Genomic DNA, 7,885 nt, shown 5'->3' on the forward strand with positions numbered 1-7,885 from the left:
CAAACATGCACAGCTTCCTCCATTATCATAGTCTCCTGCAGGACTGGTACATTTGTTATCATTGATGAGCTGACATTAACAAATCATAATTACCAAAGTACTCTCTTGAAGAATAATGTTGTTGGATACCTTAAATATTCCACTCCATTCTCTTGCATGCATAGCTTTTAGACTTTCTGAAGAGACGTTCAATGTAATTCTTATTCCTGTTCCTCTGTAGGTCATAGTTTTTTCCTGTGGCTTCTTTAAATACTTCATCTATGATTTTTTAAATTTGAATATGATGTAAGTACAAAATTTTTTGTTATTTATCTTTCTTACTGTTCCCTGAACTTCTTGTACCTGTGACTTGGTGTCTGTCATTAATTTTAAAAACTTCTCAGCCATTATTATGTAAGAAATATCTGCTACTTCTTTCTTCTATTTCTGGTATTTCCATTATTCATATGTTATACCTTTTAAAATTATTCCACAGTTACTGGATATTATGGCTCACCTTTTTCTTCCTTTCTCTCTGCATTTCAGTTTTGAAGGTTTCTATTGACATATCCTCAAGCTCACTGATTTCTTTCCTCAGCTGTGACCAGCTTTCTGATGAGCCCATCAAAGGCATTTTCATTCGTTACAATCTTTTGATTTCTAGCATTTCCTTTCAATTCTTGCTTAGAATTTTCCCCTCTCTGCATATATTGCCTATCTGTTCTTTCATGGTTTCCACTTTTTTTCCAGTAGAGCCCTTAGCATACGAATCATAGAGTTTTAAAATTTCCAGTGTAATAATTTCAAAATATGTGCTACATCTGGTTTTGGTTCTGATGTTTGCTTTGCCTCCACAGAGTGCTTTTTGTTTTTAATTTTTTTTACTAAAACTTGTAATTTTTGTGGAATGCCAGACATGACTATCAGGTAGAAGGAACTGAAGTGGTATTGTGAGCTTTGATGTCTTCTAAGTTTGTTGTATTTATGTTTGCTACAGCTGTAGTTTCAGAAGCTAAAATTTCATTTAGTTTTCATGTTTTTAACTCCTATATGGTTTTGGACTTTCCTAGAGACCCTTTAAATAGGGTCTGACGTTTAAAATACTTCATCTGTATTTCTCTTACTATACAGGAGATCTGTTGATAAGGTGGTGGAGTTGGAGAGAGGGAAAGTGATCTGTAGTCCCATGGTTAGGTCTCATTCTTTTAGTGAACTTGAGATGAGTATTTCCCTTCCCCTATGTCAAAGGTCAGAATAGGCTTGAGTTTGGTATTTCCTTTCTCCCAGATTGGATAAACTCTAGTAAAACTCCATTCAGCTAGGTTCTGGTAAGGTAGTTTCCTTGGGGCCAGACTTTGTTTAGACAGAGAGCTCTGGAAATACTGCAAAATGGTAACTTTTCCCTTCCCTCTGCAGGAAGCATGAGGGAATATTCTCTCAAATTTTCACAGTTGGAACCTGATAAGGCAACTGAAAGTAAAAACCCTGAAAGTGTGGCCACCCACTTCCTCCTGCACCAAAAACTAAGCCTTGACTTAGTTTTTAGCTCTCATTGTCCCTCCAGCAATTCATAGAATAGTTTGATGTCTTCCCACTGATATGGGCTCTAGTTGTGGAGATCTGCTCCCAGGCTTTTGCCTCAGATCAACCACATCAGGTCACTGGGATGTGAACCACATCAGGTCAGTGTGGTTTGCTATATCTGCCTATTTGTTTTTGCCTACAGGTCAACCTGCTACCTGGATGACTTCTAAGATCTTTACATGTTGGACCAGAAATTAGAAGTAAAGTGGCTCATATTAAACACTCAACAAATATTATGTCTCTTTTCCTTTATTATTATTGTTATATCTAGTTATTTTCTTGTTGATATTCTAGCCTTTTGTTGATTTAAAAATTATCTCCTTTCATATAGTTTTGTATTAAAAACATTCAGATATGCTTAACAAATCATACTTACGTGCATTTTTTCTCACATGTATTAAAATGAATATCTTGTTATTAAAATGATGAAGTACACATTATTTGTATGGGAATTCTTGATCTTCACTCTGTGGGAAAATATCTCATTATTTGAATAATGCTATTAGAACAAATAATGCCTGCATAAACTAAGTCAGAAGCTAGAGTACAGTATACAAAAGCTGTTGTTTCATTACGAAAAATTCCTTTACCAAATAGGAATATCTTTGTAGCCCAAGCAGTTTTATAGGCAGATACCCCTCACCCACTCACAACTGGAAAGCTGCAGTCAAATTCTTTATATGTTGCTCATACTTCCTATTTGTTTTTCATGAGTTAGATTTCTATATTTTGTGACATACCTTTAAGACCTTTAAAACTATAAACATAGTTCTGAGGTATTCTCAAGTCCATATTCTCAGCTCAGAGTTAAAAGAAAAAAAAATTTCTAAATCTTACTTGGTAAAAAGTAGCAGATGCTGTGTTCTTTGTAAACCCATTCTTTTCTTGAGAGGTTGAGATTCTGTCTCAGATTTTGTAATGCCTCATTTCTCCCTAGTCAACAAACATGGCTTCTACTGATGTGTGTGTTCTAATAAGACCAGATAACAGTGTGTACACTCAAAGTTGCTATCATATGTCAAGTTTATTTAGCATAGAATTATGCCTGGATTGATAGCTCTACTAAGCTGACACTAATTTTCTTCACCATTACATGTTTCTTCTCATTTTGTAAGCATTCATTTCATTGATAAAAGCCTGCCATGTTAAGTATTTCATTTAACCTTCTGTTGTTCATTGAAGTGGTATGAAATTATTTCCTAAACAACCTATTTTGCTTTCCTTGATACTGATAAGATGAAAATATGTTGTCTTTTTAAATCACATATATATCCTAACAAATAAAACGTGCTCCTTATTTTGGACTGTCGGTTGTGTTTAAAATTGTGTTAAGAAAACAAGCTATAATAATGCAATGTACCTTTCTGGTGGAAAGTCTACTTAGACACCAGTTTTAAGACCAAGGAAACATTTGAAAACTTTAAATCTGATTTTTCAGACAGCTATACTAATTTAACTAAAAGGTTTATGGAGGGGGATGAAGAAAAAAATCTATCAAGAATTTGATCAACATTTGAAAAAGAAATTGGATATTTTCTCCTTTGTTTTCTAGCAATGTATGACATCAGTTGTGACAATGGCCCCAGATTTAACAGAGATAGATGTAAACATTGGAAAGCTTATTTTTAGATTTGTAGGAGTAAATGAATACAAATGAACATTAATTGACATATACACACTCATGAGAAAAATATATACTTATCTATGTATGTGTTACACACACATACTAAATGTAACCATTTTTATATATTTTGATTAAAAAACGGTCTTGAAAAATAGAAGTTATGGGTAAGTAAACAGAAAACAATTTAGTTCAATTTTTAAATAAAAAAAACCTCCTAAGTTTTCAAAACATGAAAACATCTTTATAGATGTTTTCACATCAACAGTTAATTGTTTTATAGATGCTTACAATAATTTGAATTTCTCTGCTCACATGATTGAGAAAGAAATAAATTACTTATACTTGCTATTCATAAAAATGCATTTTGCTGCTCACATGATTAAGAAAGAAATAAATTACTTATATTTGCTATTCATAAAAACGTACTTTGCCATGAGAATAGACCACATAGAATGAGATGATTATTCTTAGTGTTTGGAGAAAAGGAAGCAATAAATTTCAGAAAGAAGGAAGAGGAAGCAGCAGTAGGGAGAGGAGGAAATAAAAGGAAACACCATAGAATTCATAAAGAGAAGAAGGATTTCTGGCGCTCTTTTGTGATTTTGTCAATGGAATCCCACTTTTTGGTTGGACTGGGTGATCCGTTATTTTCCCACTACTTTCTTCCATTTGAACAATTATTGTCAGTTGGATCATTGCCACCTTGCCCTGTGATAAGTCATGGAGGGATTCAAGGTCCTGGAGCAGCCAACCTATGATTTTAACACGACCAAGGTTAGGGTTCTGAAGCAATGGAATGGCACAACACTAATATGTACTCAAGTGGGTTACAACTGCCATTGTGTCTTTATTAAAAATAGGTACATCCTCATAAGCTGAATAAACTGAGACAACTTTTCTTTTGCTTGCGCTTTTTTTTCAATTAAGAATTTTTTTCTAAGATAAAGCTGGAATTCAGGCAACTCATTGATAGTACATGATAGTAATGATGACTGTTTTGACAGAAAAAAAAAGTTCCCCAAATATGGAATCAAGAGGATGCTTAATATAATAATAAAATGTAAGAATTTCTATAACAGGGCTAGATGTGAAATAATAGACATTAGAGGCATTACATAATACCAAGTTATCCTCAAAGGGATCCAGACTGGTTACTCTGTCTTTGTAGCCAATAATCTAATATACTTTTTCAAGTAGATATTTGATTTGCAAACATGTGTCAGTATATTGTACAATGTTGATGAAAATAAGAAAAAGAAAGGGATTGAATGCCTACAAAATCTCATTAAATCAAATAATACTGTACCTGGTTAATAGTATTATTATCTCCAAGTTTTTGCAAAGGAACCTACAGAAATGACTTCCAGTGTAGTTAGATCCCAAGGCCTGTACCATATGGCTATAGATTCTTATTTCCGTTGCACCAGGTGAGAAATATTACATTAGAGATGAAAAATTTTAGAATATTTGCTTTTCATTTTATAAAAATACCAAAAAGATGTAAACACACAGAGAAAGTTTTGAAAGAATTTTTATTGTTTGGAGAAGCACAGATCAGCCCAATATGTCTAATAAATTCTTTTAAATGGGCTGTTCCATAACCACTGACATAGGTCACTTTATCAGACAATTACCTGACTGTCCAACAAAACCCCCTTCTTAAACATTCCAATATGTTGTTAAGAAAAAGATATGAAGTGTGATGTTAAGTATTAAAATACTTAAAAGCATGCCTGCACTTCTTTGGTGAATAGACGTGCTGTTAATGAAGGTATATAAACTTCAGAAAATAAGAGCAGAGTGTGTGAGGAGAGATTTACTTCAAGTGAAATCCTCTGCCCTCAAAGGGTTAAATGTTAACAAAGTTAAAAAGCAGAAATCAGGCTCCTATTAGTCTTGAACACTAATCTTGCTGACGGCTGAAGTGTTTCCTTATTTTATCCATATTTATTATATTGAAGGTGGGTTATATGGTGGTGACTAATGACCAAACATCTGGACCTACTGACCCTTAAAATCCTCCAGCCATTGCTGTTCACAATTAAATACCACATGAACTAAAATGATATTTTGGCTTGACCAGGACAAATTAGTGTGGCAAAACTGAAAAAAAAAAAAACTCCCCTTTAACCTTGCAGATACTATAGCCTATAGAAATATTAAAATTAAAACAAAATGAATTTTTTATGAATTGCATGTCTCATTGTCATAATAGAACTAAAAAAAGTAAAATGGATTTTTCAAAAGAAAATGAATAAGTATTCTGGTGGATTGATCATTGTGGATATGAAGAACATTTGTTTCACAAGTTTTACCTCCCAGAATTTTGATTGAGCTATGGGAAATGGGATTACTTCAGGTTAAACAATTGGCAAACCTTATTTCCAGAGTAATTAATTTTATCTGCAGACAGATAGCTAAAGGAAAGAAAAGACAAATGTCATCATGATCATAAGAATTGCTCATTAAAGGTGAATAAATTTGTTTTTTTTTGCCCATTGAAAGGCAGGAGAAGCAACATAGAATAATAATGGTCAACAAAAATAAGTTGGAACTGTCAGATAGAAACACAAAAGAGAAAGTGAGTTCCATAGAATATCTGAGGTTGTGTAAGTACTCAATGGGAGGGCTTCAATGAAAGTTCTGTTTGATCTCTACAAAGTGTGTCTATTTTTCTCCTCTGGCCAACACAGGAAGTAGAGTGCTACTGAAGAAAGGTTGGCAAAGGTGTGGGTACAACCCCTGTGATTGAGTCCATTAGAGATGACGCCTCATGATCTGACTTGGATATTAAACTCAAATCTATCTCCTATTGAATCAGAACTATATCTATGTGGTATAAAATCTTTAATAAAAAAAGATCAGACATAAAATCCACTAATCATGTTGACAGAAAGTCTCTACTGATAAACCAATGCCTTCTATCTAAAAATAAGATCACAAAAATACAGTAAGAACATAAACCAGCAATAATCATCCCTCAAACTTTATGATAGCCTGAAATAGACACCAAGAGGTTTCAAATAAGAAAGCAAAAACCATGGGAATTTGTATAAACTATTACTGAGGAAAATATTTAGATATGACTGCCAACTTAAAATAAGAGTAAGGTGATGCCCTGGCTGATTTGGCTCAGTGGATTGAGGGCCGGCCTATGAACCAAAAAGCCACTGGTTGAATTGCCAGTCAGGGCATACACCTGCATGGCAGGCCAGGTCCCCAGTTGGGGGCATGCAAGAAGCAACTGATCATGAAACTCTCACACACTGATATTTCTCTCCCTCTCTCTCTCTCTCCTCCTCATCCTCTCTCTAAAATAAACTTTAAGAAATATGAATAAGGTGAACAGAAGTCTTGTGACCACTATAGGGGGAAAACAAATAAATAAAACACCAGCACACTTTTAAGGACATAAAATGCCACACAAGCTTAAAAACCCCTTCTTAGTATTTAAATTAGATACTGAAAGAGGTTTTCTAAAAAATATATTCGAATCCAGAAGATATGCTAAGCAACTTGAAGTCAATAAAACAAAAATAAAGCAAAGATGATAATGAAAAACAGAGTGATATAAATTAGAGACTGTGGAACCAAGGGGAAAACTGAGAATCAAAACAATGTCATTACTGAATTAACAATTAAGTGACTATTAGGAAAGCGTAAATATGCATATCTAAGCACTAAAATAATTACATAGAATAGACAAATTTTAAAAGTAGTTCAACATGGCTTATACTGGGTACAGAGTTAACACCAAACTTTTAGAAAACTTATGTTATTGAACTAGAGAATAAATCATTACACAGCAAATAGCAATCAAATATGTAATATATGAATGGAGATTCTCAAAGATAAAGCCATAAACTCAGTTGAAATAAGAGAGTAACTCAAGAAATCCTATATCCCAAGAAAAATCAAGCAAATGAAAAGATAGAGATGTATATTGTAATTAATAAGGTGACCCTAGTAAAAGTTCTCCTCAAGTTATTTTGCCTTTTCAAAAAATAGTATATTTTAGACAACATATTCCAAAATGTGGTATAAAACAGTCTCCCATGTGCATACACGTGCACATATATTTAATATGCAAAATAGATACAAATGATAGTGCTACATATGAAAATATATTTGAGATAAAGCTACATTGAGCTCAGATGAAATATTCAGAGCCTTACACATAATGCTACTTAATTTGATACAAAAGAAATCTAAAACATTAAACATTTAAAAATACAAAAGTAGACCACAAAATAAACCTTAGGAAAGATAAATGAAGGGTATAAATAGGGTTAAAAGCAGTAAAAAAAATAAATGAAAAAGTACAAAAAAGTAAAAATAAATTCAAGAGCAACTTTTGGATAAAATAAAAAATAATATGAGAAAGAATTGCACAGTTATAAAACAGAGGTAATTTAAACAAATTTTCATATGTGTTTTGCAAAAGTACAGATTTTAAAAAGTGCAAAAACAAAAAGAAAAGAATTGTATATCTATAATATATGCCAAACAACATATATAATTTGAAAACCAAAATAACAAAAAATCACCCTAGAAAAGATAGAAACACTGGACAAATTGAACAAAACATTAACTATGAAAACAAATGCCCACGAAGTCATTCATTACTACTCTTCCAAGGTGGCAGGCTTAGGTAATGCCCCAGGTAACCAGCCTTTCATAATCTTTGAAGAAACAGAC

Source organism: Phyllostomus hastatus, unplaced genomic scaffold, assembly GCF_019186645.2.
Source record: "Phyllostomus hastatus isolate PE091 unplaced genomic scaffold, TTU_PhHast_1.1 phas_scaffold_78, whole genome shotgun sequence".
Lineage (NCBI taxonomy): Eukaryota > Metazoa > Chordata > Mammalia > Chiroptera > Phyllostomidae > Phyllostomus > Phyllostomus hastatus.